The 21,051-nt window shown below is 40.4% G+C and overlaps 1 protein-coding gene and 1 pseudogene across 1 annotated transcript in view; both read right to left on the bottom strand.

Moving 5' to 3' along the window:
* Window positions 1–21,051, bottom strand: part of GNAL (G protein subunit alpha L) — a 156,367-nt gene that overhangs the window by 116,873 nt on the left and 18,443 nt on the right. The gene's annotated exons all lie outside the window — the stretch shown is intronic.
* LOC143844250 (ezrin pseudogene) lies at window positions 11,116–12,614 on the bottom strand (annotated as a pseudogene).

Here is a 21,051-nt window from a genome sequence, read left to right as displayed (position 1 = left end):
TCCGGCCGAGGGGGGGTGGGGGGGAGAGGGAGCGCTTCCCAAAGACCTGGAAAGGCGTCGCACAGGCCACAGGTGTGACCCTTTCAAAGCCCGTTCTTATGAACGGGCTTTGCCACTAGTTCATACATATTTCTAAGTCGTGACAATTTGAATGTGTATGTAATATTGCACTATGGCAGTGTTCTATAGATTATCTAGGGAAACCTACAATGTAAGAACAAAGAAAACTACATTTTTATTACATCACAAGAGGTAAAGGAGAAAAGAAAATGTTGACATAATTCTGCATGCAACCAACAAGAATTTATATAGGTTGTTTCCATTATCTGTGATGAATGGGGAAGGAGTTGGGATAAAAATATCACCAAATGGAAAAATAATTCTCATCCCCTCTGTATACCAAAATATAATTGTTGAAGTTTAACTCCAGTTGCAAGAACCATCTCAAAGGCTACAGAGAAACAAGTAGCCAGAAATGGAGATGATGAAAACAGTTTCAAATGAAAACTGCTAGGAAGGTAGGGTAAACTGATTCCTTCCTGTAGTGATCCCCAACCTGTGGGCCGCGGACCACAAGTGGTCCTTCGACTAATTGGAGGTGGGGCCCGAAGGATGCCTTCTCCCCCCCCCCGTCCCTTTACTTCATCCCCCCCGGCCCTTTACAACACACTTGGGTGTTGCCTATGATGGGTGTCATTGTCTCCCATCACACCCAGATCTCGTTGCAGAGAAACAAGCTTAGGGTTCCCATTGATTTGTCATTGTCATGAGTTAAAATTTCCATGAAAATAAAATGTTCCTTATGTTCATTGTTGTGGAGTGTCTGTATCTTATTTTGAAGGGATGTTTAAACATTACCATAGCGATCAGAGAGCATTAGGGCAGTGGTTGAGAGTAGAGGAGTAAACTCCCCCCCCCACTGGACCTCAGTAAAAGGCGTTGAGTGGTCCCCGGCGTTGAGTGGTCCCCGGTGATAAAGAGGTTGGGGACCACTGCCCTACTGACAAGATAGAGTTGATCAGGAAGGAATTGCAGGAAACTCTTCAGAAGTATTTTAGAATTACTGGTTGGTAGGCACATCAGTCTACAACAGCAAAATAAAACATGTCTCCACGTAGCCCTTTAGAACAAAATGTTTGTAAATCTCTAGTGAGCTCTAAATTTTTGAAACCTTAATGATGGGATAAATGTTGCGGTTCTCTAAGCACTACCAGACTCCTATGTTATGTAAATAATATAAGTACTATGACTAACAAATGCTTTGAAAAATCTAGTACTCTTTAGTTCTGTCAATTTAGGCTGTACCTCTTTCTGTATAATAAGTAGTGCTTGATTCTGCATTGTCTCCCCCCCGCAATAAAGAATAAAAAATTTAGAGGTGTCAGGAAATGGGAATTCAGATTCCAAGCTATAGTTAGACATTGGTTTGCAATGTGTGGATCTTAATGGCTCCATTTCTGTCTCTGTTAAAAATGATCACTTTGTAATTGTGTGTCAACCAAAAGACTCCCATGACTATGGTATGTTCTGTGCCACCCCATCAAATACACATAGCAGCTCAGGCAAGACAGTGTCTCCCCCAGAGGAAAGCAAATTGGTCACCTAGAAAGCACCACCCTCCTGTGGCCAACTTACTCTTTTACTGGAGGGCTCCTGTGGTAATGGTAGTTTCTATTCTCTTTTCTGCAGCAATCTGTTCTCCTCCCAACTGCCACTTGACTGCTAGGATTACAGCACAAATCCTACAGAGGAGGTGAAAGTTGAGAGGACAGGCCCTTAATTTCCATTGCTGGCATCTATACAGCAGCTGACCCATCCACCAGTCCTTGCGGTGACAGTATTTCAGGGTGGAAACCCTCTGAACCACAAGTTATGCAGGTTTTGCTCACTCTCCTGGAACATAGGTTATGAGTCACCTTTGGGGACAGTGTGCAGAAGAGCCATTTGTGGCTCGCAAATCACTTAGTATCATTGTTGTGCAGCTCTGGTTTTTAATACAGAAGGTTTATCAGAAATTTATAAATTCAAATAACCTTCTTTCATTATACTTGGTATAACGAAGATCCTCTAATGCAGGGGTCATCAACCCCCGGTCTACGGCCCGGTCCCGGTCCGTAAAGGCCACGGTACCAGGCCGCTGGCAGCCGAGCCTGCCTCCCCCCCACAGCAAGAAGCTCGGGGAAGAGGCAGGCCTGTACGCCGGCGCCTGGTGGCGAAAACGCACACGCACAGTTGCCATGCATGCACGTTAGCGCCCCCTGATGGCGGAAACCCACATGTGCGGCAACTGTGCGTACACTTTTGCACGCAGCTGCTGTGCGGTTGTCGAGGCCATCAGCTCTCCCCTCGCCCCGGAGGCGGTCCCTGACAAAAGAAAGGTTGGGGACCACTACTCTAATGTAAGAAAACACACGTTCTTAGTAAAACACACTTCAAGCTCTAGTTTTTCCCTGGTTAAGCAATAATTACATGTGCTTTTTGCATCCTGTGTAGGTAGGAAAAAATTAATATATAACAAATATCTTAGAGTCATCATGTTTGCTTACTTATCAAATCACATCATTATATAGAGGAACAAACATCAAGCATGGTTGTGTGAACATGCAAGTTCTCCAAATTTAAGTTAAAAATATTCCAAAACAAATGGTAGCATTTTCCTAAAAATTCTTGTGCAATCAAAAAGTTTTTGGAAATCAGTGTGATCATTTTTTTTGGGGGGGGGTATAACTAGTCTATTACATTTTAATGGCACCCTTTTAAATAAAATGATACTTTCTCAACAGCCATACCAGATGGCTTTCTATATCTAAGAGACCAATGCATATACAGAAAACAGAATTTGAATTATGAATGTTGCTCGCCAATTGGCAGGGTTCTCAAAGTGATAAAGCGAAGCCATCTTTTTTGGCCACCTACTCCTCCTAAGACTCCTATTTTTCTGTTTCCTACTATAAATTCTCTCTCCTACTCTTTTTCAGCCTCTTTTATGTTCCAGGATAGCTTCTCCAATGTTGCATGTAGTCTTGTCTCCAGCTTTTTTCTCTCCATACTTTTGTTATTCTGGCTGTTCCTTCTATCCTCAGTACTTATCCTACTTTCTGAACCTTTAAATAATGTTTGTAGTTGATTATTTATAGTTGCACAATGTGAACGTGCATTTTCTTTCTTTGCAGGAAAAACAGCACTGAGACAAAACATTACACTGACACATTTCCTGTTGCACTTAATAGAAAGGAGACAAGCGAAAGGAGACTTGTGGATTTCTGGCTGCACCTTGTTGTAACATACTAAGAGTTCTGTAGCACCTTTAGAAGCTCAGCACATTGATTAAGCATGACTTTCATACCTCACTGGGGAATACATTTTTAGTTTTGCAGGGTGGGGCTTAAAGGTAAATTGTACATTTAACAACTTGGTTTGTCACAGCCCACCAAAGTAGTCTACAGAGCTGTATTGACATGAGAAACATATCATAACAAAAAATAAAGAGTACATATAATACAATGATTAAAATATTACATATATCTTAAGGGTCGGCTTTGAAAAATAATATTAATACCCTATTAATATTATTAAGACCCTATTAACACCTGCTCCTGCAAACATTTCTCCTTGATTTTTAAAATGCCACTAGGATATAGAGCCTCTTGTGGCGCAGAGTGGTAAGGCAGCCGTCTGAAAGCTTTGCCCATGAGGCTGGGAGTTCAGTCCCAGCAGCTGGCTCAAGGTTAACTCAGCCTTCCATCCTTCCGAGGTCAGTAAAATGAATACCCAGCTTGCTGGGGGGTAAACGGTAATGACTGGGGAAGGCACTGGCAAACCACCCCGAATTGAGTCTGCCATGAAAACGCTGGAGGGCATCACCCCAACAGTCAGACATGACTCAGTGCTTGCACAGGGGATACCTTTACCTTTACCTTTAGGATATAGAAGACCAAATCTTCAGACTTCATAATACATGAAAGCAAAGTAAGATATCTCTGCAACACTAAGACACAGAAACATTCATCATTATGGATCCCAACTGGCCAAAACTATTGGGGGGGGGGCAAAGCTGTATACAAGGGGCTTTTGGTGGGAGCTTAACCTCCCCAAAAGATTAAATAAAAGAAATAATATAAAAATCTACTCACGGAATCAATGAAAACCTAATAGTAATGGTACTAGATGGAAAAATAAAAGTTTAAAAATCATGAAAAAGTGAGAAAGAACTAATTAAGAAGTTTCACAAGATTTTGGAATCTATTGTAATATCCCCTCCTTTAAAATCCTGGATGTGGGCTTGGAGGGGGGAAATATAAAGACCACTTCCGTACGTGGGGCAGAATCATGTGATATCTTCTACCCACAATTGCATGATAGTAAATGCAGCCATTTCTCCCCTCCACACTTTCACCTTTCCCCCTCCTCACTGACAGTGAAAAAGGCACCAACGAAAGCAACGCGCTCTTTTAGTCACTGATCCTCAGCCCTTCAATCAATGGGCAGCGAGGCCACAGCGGCAGCGGCTACTTAGGACGACTGAAGATAAAGATGCCAGGTGAACTACTGCAAGTCAGGAAATGGTGAGCAAGCAGAGAGGATGGGAAAGTGCTCAAAAGACTATACTGTGTTTCCCCCTCCATTTGTTCTTATCCTTGGCTGCTGGCTGTTTGTTCATCCCTGGGACTTGCGATAGAGGGTGGTAAATCCACTTTCCTGGGCTTACCACATTGCACTTTAAAAATGGTCACATAGCGAAACAGTCTCAGGAGGTTGGCAATGGCATTTGGGGAAGCCACCAAAATTTGGAGGCTGTGTCACTAAATATTCCTTGTTTGGAAATTGTAAAACTCTCAGCAATGTAAAAGACCTTCTGAAAGAAATAAAAATCAAGTGATTTCTTTTAAGGCAGCAGCCATTGCACAAATAAATTTGAATTTATCAAGAAGCAAGATCACTTATATTTAAAAAGTTATGTCATGTAGAAAGCCACATCTCTTAATGTATTCTATGTATTATACTATCAGAGCTGTCTCTCCATCCAAGTTCTCCTATCAAACAGTGCTCCGTGTGTGAGAGCCTGATCTTTGTAGGTAAGCTAACCTTACCTATAATAAGGAAATACCTACAATACCTACAATGCAACTACAATAAGGAAAAACTGCCAGTAATGGCATGCTTACACATAAGTGGTTTTCATTTAAGTAAAAGGTTAATGAGAGCAGGCTTTCTCAACCAGGGTTTCATGAAACCCTGGAGTTTCTTGATAGCCCCAGAAGGGTTTCCCGAATGAGTGGGGAGTTAATTAATTTTTAATATATTTTTGAAATGTGTTAAATATTCATCAAGTGATATGATCATGTATAGTCATGTTGACCCTCTCCCTGCCAAATGGCCAATGATGGGCCTGTAGGAGGTGGGAAGGGGAGGGGCCCCAGATGGGCATGTACACAGCTATGGTTCCCAACCATATTCTGCATGATCATATCACTTCTGGGGTTTCTCAAAGCCTCAAGAATATTTCAGGGGTCTCTCAATGGTAATAAAGCTGAGAAAGGCTGAATTAGATCTTGGTTGTATGCTGTAAGTTGTATATTTAGTATACAATGGCAAGTAGTTGGTAAAATATTATTTCTTTATTTAAAACATGCAGCTTCTTCAGAGGTGGCGTTATCCAATCCGGGCATGCTAGATTTTACTGTAAAAAGCTGAAGTGAGAATTGTAACTAATATTTAAGAATTAGACAGTTAGCCAACTCCAGCCTAACACGTTGGACATCAGAACAGCTGTATATTTCATCACAGAAATTATCAGTTAAAGGAACAATAAACTAAATATCCTTTTTAAAGAATACTGGTTTAATTATTAAAACTCAAATGGAAATTTTTGAGAATATTAACAAAAAAAAACAACCATCTTTTATCAGGGTAAAACGCTACTACTCAAATTAATGGGGGGGGGGGAGAAATATCCTTCTAAAGACAAGTAAAGTACTCCCACCTGGAGTACAGTCCGTACTTCTGGAGGCCCCAATTCAAAAAGGATGTAGACAAAATTGAGAGGGTTCAGAGGAAAGCAACAAGAATGACCCAGGTCCTGGGGACAAAGTCCTATAAAGAAAGGTTGAGGGATTTGGGAACATTTAGCCTGGAGAAGAGGAGGTGGAAAGGGGACATGATTGCTGTCTTTAAGCATCTGAAAGGTTGTCACTTAGAGGAGAGCAGGGAAAGGTTCCTATTGGCAGCAGAGGATAGGATCCACAATACATGGTACAGTAGATATGATCCACAGTATATTGTACACAGTACAATGATATTGGCTACATATCAGGAATTTTTTTTTGCAGTCAGAGTAGTTCAGCGGTGGAATCAACTGCCTAAGGAGGTGGTGAGCTCCCCCTCACTGAGAGTCGTCAAACAGCGGCTGGACAGATACTTATCCTGGATGTTTTAGACAGATCCTGCATTGAGCAGGGGGTTGGACTAGATGTCCTGCATGGCCCTGTCCAACTCTAGGATTCTATGAAATATAACCAAGATTAGATTTTGTCATGCTAGCATATTTGATTTCAAAACAAATCCCCCCCCTAGTGAAATGGTACATTAATCACTTTCTTTTTAGAATATGGTTAGATTATACTACTTATTGTGTAATGCTTTAGTATGTAAGACTAGTCAAGAGAAGTACACTCACAAGAAATATACATTACATAGAATATACATAATAATCTATTAAGAAGTCAGCATCCGAAAACCAGGCTTACAACTACAATCATGCAGTAGATTTCTGCATTATAGGAAAGGAAGGCCTTTGGCTCTGGCACAAACAATTACTGGAGAGGCTCCAGGATAACAAAGTAGTTTCTTTTCAATTAGATGATCTAATAGACCCCGTGATGATCCAAGCACAACAAACAAATTGTCTGAGGATTTTCTTTCTGAGTCAACATGCTGAATAGCAAAAAAGAAAAGGAGAAATCTGACATGTTTTAAATGGGGGGGGGTAGTACCAGGGCTTCACTATTCTTGCACACAAATTCCTATCCCACCGCTCAATGTTGCTATCCTAATAAGAATCTTCAGTTGATTAAACAAACTTAAATGTTCATGAAAGAGATGAAGAAAATCAATGGAAAGACCTCTTTTTTATTAACATTTAGGAATATCCCAAGTAAACAATATAGAATGCATTTCAGTGTTTTGAAGCTGAGCAAAGACACTTACATGCGTGAATCAATTAATTACAGAATATCAATACATAGCAATACAGATTGCAGATTATCAATGAGAATATTTTAGTCAGTTGAAGGCAAAAATACAAAATAATTCTGCATAATATTAAGAACATTCAGTGATAATAAAACAAACAGCCAATTATTATATAATATACTAGCTTCAAAGTCCATTCCTAAGAACAGGCCTTGAAAGGGCCCCCTCCCCTGGGCCATGGCCAGGCAGCTTAAGGTAGCCTTGGGCAGCAGCTCGCAGCCAAATCAAGTGGGGCAGGCGGGCGCTGGGTAGCTCGCCTGCCGGGCTGACAAAGCTCCTTAGCAGTCAGCTAGTCAGTTCCTTAGCAGTCCTTAATGAACAATCAGCAGGCCAGGAAGCCCTCATCAGCAGGCCAAGAGGCCCTCGTTAGCAAGCCCTCCACGAGGACCCTTTGCCCAGGACCCGCTCCCCTTACCTGCTGCTGGCTCCAGGCACTGAGGCGTCTGAGAGCAAAGAGGCTAGAGTCCGGGGACGGAGGGCGGGAGCTGCAGGGGCAGGGCCAATCAGAGCAAAGCTGGCTGCACCCTGATTGGCCCTATTCCAACTTGGACAGCCGGACACGTCCCACCCCCCTAGGCTGTTTCATAAATATATAGAGGAACAACAATGGATAAGGATGTGCTCACACAGACCGTTTATGCAGTGGAGGTTTCATGCCAGGCTGCAGGCTGGAGTTTTAGTCATAGCAGGTTGCCCCACCTCTTCCTGCACCCACATGGGGGAACACTTGGCCTGGGGCACCTCATCCACCTCCAATTTGTGCTCCTGCATGGGAGCTGGGGCACTGAAGTTCCCAGTGCATAAACGGTCACACAGTGTAAAATATTACATATTAAAAATGTTCAAGTGAGTACAAATGTTACACTTAGATATTTACATTTTCCTGATGCATCCAAGAACAGAATCCAAAACTTTGTAACTAATTTTAAAAGACAAATGGGAAGGCTGAACTCAAATATATTATAGTTACATAGTAGTTATCCCTGACCTGGATAGCCCAGGTTGGCCTGATCTTGTCAGATTTCAGAAGCTAAACAGGATTGGCCCTTAGCATTTAGATGGCAAATCACCAAGGAATACCAAGTTCATGATGCCTTGAAAAGCCCATGGGTAGCCATAAGTAAGCTGTGACTTAATAGCAAAAATCAACAACAAATAATCAATATCATATCAACAAACAAAATGTCTCAACAAAGGAAAGAAGAATAAAGTGAGGTATAGAAAAAGCAAAACAGAAACAGAGCATAGTGAGGAATTAAAAAGAGCCAGCATGTAGTGCTTAAGAACAGTGGCCTCTAATCTGGAGAGTATAAAGAAACTCTTATTCTGCTAAAATTGTTTATTGAGGAGTCTTTTAGAATGAAATAATAAAAAGATCACAATTTGACAGAAAGAAACCACTGATGAGTGACATTCTGAGGTCTCACCATCTTTTCAAATACCTTTACGTTATATTCTCTCTAATAAAAAAATAAAGCACTGCATAAAGTACAGCAATAAAATTGGTATTTTTGTAGTCTATCTGAAGATAACTTTACCTTTGAAATTTAATGGAATGATGATACCTATTTATCACTTTTGTTACATTTAAAAAGCATCTTTCAAAGTTAAATATTAAATGTAAAATTATTACTAGCATCAGCAGTATTTTACTTAAATGCATAATTTCTACTGAGAAGCAGTTTCCATTTCCATAGAGTGGCTTACTTGTGTTTTAGACACTGAAAACAATAAATTATACCAACACAAGATTTAGGTGCAGCAAGGGTGTCAAAGTAGTTGAGTGACATCCTGAGAGTATTCATTTGTTGTTGTTGATGCAATGGAAGGACCTTGCATTGTACTATCAATACTATATCTCATGTTGCTTGGCACCCACTTTTTGTTATTTGTTGGAGTTCTTCCACTTTGTTGTTAGGTGCAAAGTCGTGTCCGACCCATCGCAACTCCATGGACAATGATCCTCCAGGCCTTCCTGTCTTCTACCATTCCTCGAAGTCCGTTTAAGTTTGCACCTACTGCTTCAGTGACTCATCCAGCCACTTCATTCTCTGTCTTCCCCTTCTTCTATTGCCCTCAATCACTCCCAGTATTAGGCTCTTCTCCAGGGAGTCCCTCCTTCTCATGAGATGGCCAAAGTATTTGAGTTTCACCTTCAGGATCTGGCCTTCTAGAGAGCAGGCAGGGCTGATCTCCTCTAGGACTGACCGGTTTGTTCACCTTGCAGTCCAAGGGACTCACAGGAGTCTTCTCCAGCACCAGAGTTCAAAAGCCTCAATTCTTTGACGTTCGGCCTTCCTTATGGTCCAACTTTCACAACTATACATTGCAACTGGGTTGACCATAGCCTTGACTAGACGCACTTTCGTTGGCAGGGTGATGTCTCTGCTTTTTAGGATGCTGTCTAGATATGCCATAGCTTTCCTCCCCAGGAGCCCAGGAGCGTATTCATAGCTACTGCATATATTGTTTACTCAGAAAGGTATTCTTGACCAGAAATGTTTTATTTCAGGAAGAGTCCATCACTGTCATTTTTCCTCACACGTTTGCCAGAAAAAGAATCAGGAACATGTTTGAGTCTTTCTGAAAATATATTTTTTTCTTTTTCTCCCCTCCCCAAAGAACATTTAATTGTACCTTAACTTATTTCCTATATAGAATTGTGCCAAAAAGTGTTAATGGCTCCCAGCACCCCCTCCCCAAATACAATTCAGCAGTTAGGTTTCAGTTGAGCCTGAATTGAGAAGACATGAGGCAATGTGACAACATATTAGTTGTACCCTTTCCTGCTTTGGAGATACGTTAATGTATTGGCTTCCCTCCAAGTTTCAGGAAATGTTCCTTAAGAATGAACCACGGTGTAGTCTTTTATTACCAGGTCTACCAATAAGTCACAATATTTCTCAAGCAAGTCTGCTAGGAAGCTGGCTTTTGGTTGTCTTTTTAAAAAAAGATTTAATAGTATAATTAATAGCAAGTGGTAATATACTATAATAATATAGCTCACCTTTCTAAAAAAATTATGGGAAAATATCTTTGCCAGTCTTCAATCATTCAGGGACTAGCAAATCATGACAGGTGTTCACTGATCTACTGGGTTAACCTGTTTTATGTCTGGTCCTCATCTGATCTTTACATTTGGCTTGGTACAAATATAAACATCAAAGAAAATGCATTGTTTCTTCCCATCTCAGTAACCACCACCAGTTCTTGTTTTAGATTGAGATACAGTAATGTAGGGAAATTGTACCTCAAAATACAATTGTACTTTGTACAAGCTGGTGTACTTTTATTTATAAAGGATCTAGTAGTGTAAAAAAATGAATCCAATTATTTAATTTGACTTTTATGATAATTTTAATTGCTTTTAAAAATTAAATTAGAGCAATGGACCACAAATACTGCTACATTCAGATGTCATGACAAACTCTATATAAATACAGAGTTCTCGATACTGGGCACAAATGCAGCTTGTTTTCCCCCCACACAAACTGGAATTCAGAATTCCAACTACTGTCATAAAGCTCTTATTTTTGTTGGCTTCTCTTTTCCCTCTCTACTTTGATTCCAAGACCAACCACTGTCAGTCATTTGAAGCCCTAAAAAAGCAGTTTCAGGCCAAGCTGTAAGCAAAGTCAGCAGAGAAGTGGCAGAATCAGATACAATCCCAGCATAGTCCCATTAATTGCACTAGAAAATAATATAACACATTTTTATTTCTATCCTACGCTTCCTTATTGTTCAAGGTGGGTAACAACAATAAAACAGTATACAAAATTAGAAATTTAAAAAATTAATATAATTAATAAAGTGAGATTCAGACCCAACTAACAAAGGGACTTTGGTTAAGCTGTAGCATCACATTTCAATCAGGCTGAAGCCTAAAAATATTTCTGCTTACCTCTTACACAAGTAAAAAGTTATCCAAGTTTGCCAATATAAAAGTGGTCACTGTGGCTGTGTCTCCAGATTCAATGGTGTTAATTTAACTTCTTTAGACATACACATTTCTGCAACTGTGGGGCGGAGGGGATTACATGCCAGCCTTAAAGGCTTTTATAGCTCTTTATACTGTGTAGCCAGTCTAATTTTTTGTAATGGTTAGCAGTAAGAAATATGGCACACCATACTAACAGTAGGTTTATTATTTTTAATCTAAATGTCTGTTAAGTAGTCTAACAAATAGCATACAAATCTTCAAAATGGTCAACAAAATCATAAAGGCCTTTTAGCCTTTTCAAGATGTGAAATTTCCAAGATGTGATTGATATCTTCTGGCAGCAACCCCTGTACATTTTTAAAGTGGAAGTAGATGGTTGCTGAATTCAGGTAGCATCCAAGAAATATGAGGATATGAGGATATTATTTGGTGTGTCTGTTCAGTTACCCTTCAGAAAGAAAAGTCAGTATTCAAGATCTGCATTTCCCAGAATCTTGCCTTCTTGATGCTTTTACATAGCTTCAAATAATCAATCCTCTGTTTGGTATTGCCTTGTTGAATCAGTCTTAGGGTCTTGTATTTGTCAAGTCTTTGTCACATGTTCTCTGTATGGATGATGTCATTTTGGGTCTTCTTGTCCTCATGTCTAGCTTAACAGGTTCATCAGTCAATGTCTTCATCTGCCTCTGAACACGCTCATTCTATTCTGCTTTAGTAACACACTTTTCTTCATTGCCATCATCTAATATGACTTCACTTGAGAATTCTGCCCTATAACTAGATTACTCCAGTCCAACTTAAAGACTATCATGGATACGATAGTTCACTGGTGGGGGAGGAAGTGGAGCAGTCATCACCAAGCGTAACTCCTCTTTTATTATTAATGCAATCTTCCTGGGCTTCTTTAGCCCTGTACTGTCATTCTTCCATTTCACTCTCCTTGTGTTTTCTTGCATCTTCCAGAAGTGTGATCCTTGCTTTGTGTATTCTGCAAGTTGGTAGCCAGCTGTTCCTGGCTCTTCATCTGGTCTGCAGGTTGCCTCTCTAATTTTTTCTTAGTCTGAAGAGCAACCAAACACTCATTCTCTAGATCAGGAGTCCCCAACCTTTTAGCACATGGGAGCCACATTAGCATGTCCACTGCCTAAAGAGGGTCCCGTCTTAAACCAAAATGAAACAAAATTATTAACCTACTTATTTAGAACAAAAGTAAATATTCAAAAGTAAATGAAGAAATATTAACTTTAATGCAATCCATTTTGGAACAATATTTTACTGTGGAATCCTTTTATTTAGTTACACATGCTTACCTAGTTAGTGTGATTTTGTGGCTGTTTTCTGTTAGCCAAGGCATTGATGTCTAAGTCAAGGTTTGAGACAAACACTCTTAAAATATAATGAAAATGTTCATCTGTAAACCTTGACCTACACTTCAATTTTGCAGTTTTCATTATGGAAAAGGTTTGTTCACAGATTATGTGGTACAAGAGACTGTGAACATGCTTACAGTAAATTTCTTTAGGTTGATAAATATATCAGGTAGACCAGAATAAAAATCTAACAGACTATTTTCTTTGTAAATGTCTTTAAGATGATCACTGACATGCAAATCAAATTAGTTCCATCTGAAAAAGTTACTTGCATCTTCTGGTGCTAGTTTGAATGGATTCTGAAATATTCTTATTTCCTTCCCAAGCTTATGGCAATCAGTGAATCTGTTCTGAAATTCCACCTGCAATACTTGCTTCACAAAAATGTTTAGTTTTGCTTCAAAAGCTTTCAATTCAGTATAAATTTCTTTTCCCCTGCAACCTTAGATTCAATGTGTTCAGATACTCTGTGAAAGCCAAATCAAAAATCCATTCAGGGTCAGAAAGTGCTTCTTGACCTTTTCCTTTCTCCTTAAGAAAGAATTCAATTTGATAATGAAAACTGAAAAAATGTTTAAGGACTTTGCCTCTGCTAAGCCACATGGTACAATACATTCCCATATTCTGCATCTATCTCTGAGAGAAAATTCTGAAACTGAGGATAAGCAAGGCCATGATACCTGATGTAATTAATGCTGGAAGGAACAATATACATTGCACTTTCCCACTGAAGAATTTTACTACACAAGGCTTGCTGGTGGATGATGCAGTGAAATTGCATGGGAAGTGTACTGTTTTTCAATATCTTTTCATTGATTTTTGCAACTACAGCAGTTTTTCTTCCCACCATATTTCTTGCACCATCAATTGTGATGCTTTTCTATTTATCCCAGCTAAGACTAATTTTCTACTGATTTACACACCTTCAAGAATTAGTAGTATGATTTTTTTTGGTTCTTATATGCCGCTTTTCTCAACCCGAAGGAGATTCAAAGCAGTTTACAGTCGCCTTGCCTTTCCTCTCCCCACAACAGACACCCTGTGAGGTGGGTGAGGGTGAGAGAGCCCTGATATCACTGCTCAGTCAGAAGAGTTTTCTCAGTGCCATGGCGAGCCCAAGGTCAACCAGCTGGCTGCATGTGGGGGAGTGCAGAATCGAACCTGGCATGCCAGATTAGAAGCCCGCACTCCTAATCACTACACCAAACTGGCTCTTTTTAGGGGCCTAACTCCTTTCCCATTAAATCCACTCCTCTCTAGCTGCTATTAACTAGGGATTTTCAATTTGACCATAGCAAACAAAAGAGCTCTGCCCCCCATCCACTATAGTTCTCAAAAGCTCTGGGCTATGTACACAGGCTAAGAACTATTTTTTAAAAAAATGGATTGTGAATCTGGCCTACCAGATGGTCTTAACTACATTGAACACTATGAGATTTTTCTTAAACATAATCTCTTGAAGTTTAAATATATGCCTGTTAATATGTTTTAATTTTAATACATTATAAATTGGGGGTCCTCCAAAAAAGGGCAAGTAGAGTGAATGAGGGCAGTCTTCCCCAGGGAATACAGGATATGCCATTAGGCTGGCTTCAAATTATATGCAGGGTGCACGTACACATCACTGCTTGTCAGCCAAGCCTCAGTCATGAGAAGTAAAGTGGCAGCTAGAGGGAGGGGAACTTGGCTGGAGGAAGATGTGAGAAGAATGCCATAAGCTTCTTTATTGGAGTCTCCAAATTCGCACAGCATAATTCCTAAGACTGCAGTTTTGGGTGGGCAGTAGTCTCATCACTAAACATTCCATCCTACATCTGCAGGAAAAACAGCTTTTGCGTGATGTCCTGAATCAGTTCCTCAGGGAAGAACTTGTCATGGAATTTGAACTGTAGAGTCGGTTTCCCACCCCCTTGACATCTTGAGCAGAGACCTTACTGTCAAGCTTTAGCCAGGTTGGAAATTCTTATCAACATGCTGAAGACCAAAGTACCATACTTCATGCAAACTCCAGCTCTACATCCATAGGAATAATACAAACATTCACTGATTTTGTCAGTTTTGATTATTGAAGAGCTTTTGTTGGTCCAAAAGTAAATATTCATGCAGCAGGCCTTTGAAAAGCCTAGCTGGTGTGTTCCCTGGTTCTGGCTGAGCAAAGCTATAGTAGCAGCTCCATGAATATACCTCAGCTGCTCTTGGATCCAGTGGGCATTAAAAGGCAACACAAATTTAGCCTAGTTCATTTACACATGGGTCTAAGACTCTTTGTCTTCCTGACCCCACATAGAAACGTGTGGAAAACGAGCTCTGATTTGTTGAAGTATATGTAAACAGTCATCACAACAAATCAGAACTTGATAAAGCGGTGAAGTATTCAATAAACATCTATGCAGCAATAGGAGGTAAGAGGAGGATAAGTAAGTAAATAAGTTTTCTGTTGCATAACAACCATAACAACCAAAGTAAAACAATTAAAACAAGTGTGTTAGCAACCAATAATTAAAATAAATTCAGACTAAACATATTAAAGCTTAATATAAAAAGATTTTTAAAATACAGAACAAAAAATAACATACAGTTGTACAATAGTATAATAACATCATTAACTCTGGGTTGCATCAGAGACAAATCTTTTCCTGATAGACATGGATAACAGTATAAATCTGGCTGCCTCCAATATAACTGTCGGGAATACATCTGCCAAAAGAAACTTAATTCGGTCCTCATCCAAACCAGAAATACAAAACAGTATTTGATACAAACTAGGTCAGATAGTGGACAATATAGCAGACTAGTTTCAAATCCCATTTCTAAAAATGGGCCTTGAAAGGGGAGAAGGGGCAAGGGGAAGGGACAGAGGAGGCCCCCCGGGCGCGGCAGCTTACCTGATGGTCCGGAATGCCGGGCCGTTGGGCAGGCGTGCAGGCCGCTCCGGAGAGCGGTGGACGTTCCTGCAGCCTTCTGGCGGGAGCGCAGCTGGAGGGGGCTCGCATGGGCGGCGGCCTGACGCATCGGAAACACATCTTCTTACATACTAGATGCCAGCCCCTGCTCACTTCGCTCAACAACCTCACAGCTTGCTGCACTTGCAGTATGATTTCATAAGGCTGCTGCCCCGTGCACTCCAGACGCTAAAGCACTATTTGAAAATATTTTCTCCTTTAATGATAAGTACTTTCAATGCTTCTTGTCTGACAAAAAGTATTCCGGAAAAAAAATCCACTTGAATCCCGGAATTTAAAAACATACAGCATTTGTATTTTAGCTAGTTTTATTAATATTTTAAAATGTTACATATCTTGATTTATATTTCTGGTTTATCTAACAATACTAGATTTAAAACCCATTGTATATTGAAATACAATGGGCGCTAGCATGGCGCTGCTGGCCCTGGCGGGCCTTGGAGGCCTCCTGGCGGCACCCTCCGGTGTGGAAACTGAAGCCACTTAAAACTGAAGCCACTTAAATTGAAATGGAAATTTTGTAGGCATTACAGGAATTATTGACATAAATACTTCTAGGGGAGCTACATGAGCTGTTGTTATTGTAGCTTTGATAACAAACGGAACTATCTAGTTCCGTGCCACAGTGTTGGTGAATACAGATTTAGAAAACATACAGTGGGCTTTCCCCCTTTTTTCACTATATGTTGTGCTACTTCTCATACTTCCAAAAAGTCCAATAATGCGGTTGAATTTTAGGATTCCCTTCATTTTGTCCCTGCAAATCCTAGGGGTGATTTTTGAAACACCTAGCTTTATTTTGGCACAGACACACATATCCTTTAATTATTATAGATTATCAGCTCTGATACTGCAATAATAAAAACTTGAAAAACTAACACTGAATGTGCACTTGGCTCCCCTCCCCCTGAGCTTCCCTAACCATGTGCAGAATACTTTTCTATTTCATTGGGGGGGGGGGGGAGAATAGAGGAATACCCGAGTTCAAATCGATCTGGATTCAGCAGGATCCACCATGGAACACAGTAACTGCAGATTCAGCCCAGGTCCAGCTTCTCCCTGACCTATGGCAAGAAATGCCCCAGTTGGCTTTGTGGTGCTCATTCCGCCCAGTCGGCTGTGCGGAATTATTCCACCACTGACATGTTTCCCGGAGGGACGCATTTCAGCAGTACAACAGATGTCCCGCTTAAATGTGTCCCCTGTGGGGACACAGCATGCTGCAGAGCATACCGCTCTGCAGCAATGCACCAGTAGCAGCCCGGAGTGTGTAGAATCAGCCTTAGAGTGGATTACACTGATTCACACTGCTGTACCATCTATCTACTAATCAGGTCCACATTCACCTAATTTCAACACTGCTACAACATCAGCTGTTCCTAGATCACTTCCACTCACAGCTCCATTCAACTTAAGCAGCCAAAGAGCAAAACCCTTCCATGAAAACAATTATAGACCTGCATTCAACATTGGGACAATGTTAACTGCATTTGTGAATTTTACATACCAGAGGTGACATGCTTTAAATATGAGAGAATCTGTGACAGCCATTGTGTAATCAAGCACCTGTTACCAGGCAACAGAACAGCAGCGGCATCTGCTTCACACTGTCATGTTCTCCCACCTTTAGAAGTACTAGAGGTATAAGAATAAAAACCTACACAATGAAAATCTGCTTAATTTGGAACAAAAATATTCTCTAAAGAGAAGAGGGAGAACTTCATCGATTCTGAATTGACTACAAGCACTGTGGAAATTTTTTAAACTAAGCTAGACCAAAAGAAAAGAAAATGTTTACCAATAGATATCCTATTGGTAGGATGTATGTGACCAACTATACCAACCACTGTATGTGACCAACTATACAAAAAGAAAAATTCAGAATCCGGTGCTTACAAATACTATTAGCTAGGGCCAGAAAACTAACTTAAAGGTATCCAGACTTAAAGGTATCCAAAGATAGCCATGTGTACCACTGCAGATGAACATTGTAATCATTAATGATTCCAAAGTCCACACTGCAAGCATTTATTGTTTTTGCTGACTTACGGCGACGCCGTGGGGTTTTTGAGGCAAGAGATCCTGGGAGATGACTAGCCATTGTTTGCATCTGCATCATGACTCTGGCAGTCCAGGCTAACCCAGTTTCCTCAGATATCAAAAGCTAAGAAAGGCCAGGCCTGGTCAGTATTTGGATAGGAGACTAACAAGGAATACCAGGGACATGATGCTCTTAACAGAGCATTGTGATTGGATTATAAACAGTGTATTTCACTGGCTATGGCAGACAAGTAGAAATGGTTGCTGATTGGTGACATTGCAATCCCAGAATTAGAATGACCACAAATATGGTTCAGTGTATACACAACAATTATCATGTGTAATAGACAGCACTATGAAAGTCAGATTCCAAGTGTTGAAGTAACAGTGAGTGAAGGGTTAAAATTCCTCACTAAGACTGTTTATGCATTAGGACCTTCAGTGCCCCAGCTTCCATGCTGGAGCACAAATCTGGGATGGATGAGGCACACCAGGCCAAATGCTCCCCCGTGCGGGTGCAGGAAGAGGTGGGGCAACCTGCCACGACTAAAACTCCAGCCTGCAGCTCGGCATGAAACCTCCTGTGCATAAACGATCTAAGAGAAAGCTTGAGCAATAGGCTGCCCCAAGCACTCTGACTGGACAGCAACACCTGGAGGGAGATTAGTTTTATTCTGGTTGGCATACTGTCAGAACCTGTCTGTGCCCTAGCTGAACATCTGCTCTCAGGAGAAATTTTAGTTAAAGAATCTTTACTAAAGGCTGAAAGCTGATGTATACAGTGTCTGGATTATTGGGACAGCTATTTTGCCAGAGGAAGTTTGGGCAGTGAGGTGATACTCCCAATACAGGCCAAAAGGAAAAGGGAGAATTCTAAGGAGAGAAGGTGGAACCCTGCCAAGTGAAAAAGTGTCAACTGGTGTTATGAATTCCTTGTACTTGTGTGAGAGATCGCTTACTCAGACTCTTCAAAAGTTAGAGGGATGATACTTCTAGGAAGGGAAAATAGGGTGGTTCTAGCAGAATGGTACCTGCCTTCTAGAAAGTTCTAGAAAAGGGGAGTTCAGTGGAACTCAGTAGATACAAAGATCAAAAAATGTGTTTTAGACAAACACAAATAACAAAGACTTCTCCACTGTAAAGAACATCGAAGTAAAAGCTTGAAGACCTTTCAAAAATCTATAGCTAACCATTAAATATCTGATTTGTATGAAAGAATTTGATTCCTCATCCCTGATACCATTTTCCTCGTAAATTTTTTTTTTTTTATTATCAATGCCTCATTCCCATTAAGACAAAACTTACAGTAAAGAGGGATCTTACACCTTCCCAAAAAGTTCCAGGGCTAAGTTAAAGCCTAAAGATCTGTCAGTGACAGGATGGGGGCAGTCAGCTTTAATTTATAACAAAGAAATCACGCTACAAGGGCAGCTTAGTCTGCGAGGGAACAACATTTTCATTTTGGAGGGACAATTTACCTCAGAGGAAGGGAAGTATGTGGGGATCTGTCCTACCGTGTTCCCAATTCTGAACTCTGATACACCACAATTGCATTTAAATTGTGTAAATTCCAAACATACCTTTACGGTAAGAAACTTCATTCTTACCAGGTCTTTGGAAAGAAATGGAGAACATACAGCTATTTATTTATTTTACTTCATTTATATCCTGCATTTCTTCCCAATGGGAATCCAAAGCACTTTACATCATTCTCTTCCACTTTGTCTTCACAGCAACTAGGTAGACTAGGCTGAGAGAGACGGATTGGTCCAAGGTCACCAACAAGCTTCCATCGTTTCAGACCATAGTCATGAGAGTAGTAGATAACTGATGAAGGGAGCTTTGACTCTCAAAAGCTCATACCCCAAGAATCTTATTTGTCTCTACTATTCTCCTGGACTTGAATCATGGCTGAGTAGGGAGTGGAACCTGGGTCTCACAGGTCCCATGCCAACACTCTAACCACCACACCACACCAGCCTCATTCAAAAGTTACTGCTTTTAAAGAAAGTATCACAGAACAACTTTAAAAGGACAGACAAACATCTATCACTTCCAATCATGTGACAAGCTGAAACTGTGGATAGCAGGTCATCACTCAGCTCTCACACAGCCTGGTCATGCCTCCCTATAGGGCACTTTTTAGTGGCAATCATGCAATGAGTATATGGTCTAAAAACAATCATCCTCAGATTTAAAGTAACACTCTTATTTGTGCACCAAAAAGACTTAATATGACATACTGAAATGCAATTATTTGATTTATATACCACCCTTGATTGTGACGTCTCAAACATAATGAAGGTTTCTTGAGGTGGGTGCCTAAATAATTGGGGCCTGTGATGGGGGGTGGGGGGAAGGAAAGACATCAATGGGATGTTGCAATTGCCTCAGTCAGGTGCGAAGAGCAGGATGAAGAGAAAAGAAAAAGGACAATAAAATACGGGGAGGAGAGATCCACCCCATTCATACTGCATGAATGCTCTGACTTCCTCTTAGAATGCAGTGTAGCAACTACATAGGTTATGAAAAGATACTGTGTCCCTCGTGATGCTGTTTTGTATCCAGGAGGGTAATAGAATAAAGTAAAATACAAATCTCAATTTGAAATTAAATTCCATAGTCTATAGTACCATTTGGCCATTGAGAAACCCTGCAGTTACAGCAGAAGCAGAAGATTGCCCTCTGCTGTTGTGAAGAGGAGCTGTGCTGCAAATTCTGTGGGATGTTGCAATTTATTGTCAACACTATTTTTTATTGTTGATTTTATTTTTAGGCATTATATTATTAGATTTTTGTAGGCTGCCTTGAGCCTGGGAAAATAGTTGAGACATGTTTTACATCAATAAACAGATAGCTTTGGAGATAAATATTTGGGTGTCAAATTTTATTTATGGCTACAATCTCAAAGAGAAAGGCAGGTTATATATAGCACCTTATATATGGTACCTCCAGATCTTTTATATATATGTTTATATTTTGAAAGCACTGTTCTCTTTTCCTCACTGCTTCAGTGACACTTTTCAAGACCTATGTAACCAACTGAGCTCCAGAATTATGAGGAAGCCAATTGATATTGCTCTGCCAATCCCTTTGCTTTTAGAAACAGCTTGTGCTACTGTTTATCAGTTCTTTAGAAAACATATACACAGGGCCTTCAGTGACCTGCTTAAGATAGCTCACAATGTAAAAATAATAAAAGAGCACAAGTCATACAAACATACCAAGAGCATAAAGCCTGGGGTGGAGTGGGGGAATCAGCGGAGCCTAAGCTAATATTCTAAAACAGTTTTCAAAGCCGAAGCACATCAGGAAATCAAATAATAATTGTAGAATTCCTCAATAGAATTCCAGAATTAGTAAAAAGAAGTACTTTGACCTCAGGAGAAAAAGCGGATACTAGGCAAGCATCATTGGTGAGGGCATTCTAAAGGTGGGGATCACAACTGAAAAAGTCTTGTATTTGGTCACCATTGACCTTTGTAGA

The sequence above is a fragment of the Paroedura picta genome, chromosome 9 (assembly GCF_049243985.1).
Source record: "Paroedura picta isolate Pp20150507F chromosome 9, Ppicta_v3.0, whole genome shotgun sequence".
NCBI classification, from domain to species: domain Eukaryota; kingdom Metazoa; phylum Chordata; class Lepidosauria; order Squamata; family Gekkonidae; genus Paroedura; species Paroedura picta.
The sequence above is the reverse complement of the archived record's forward strand: the minus strand, read 5'-3'. Positions and strand labels throughout refer to the sequence as shown.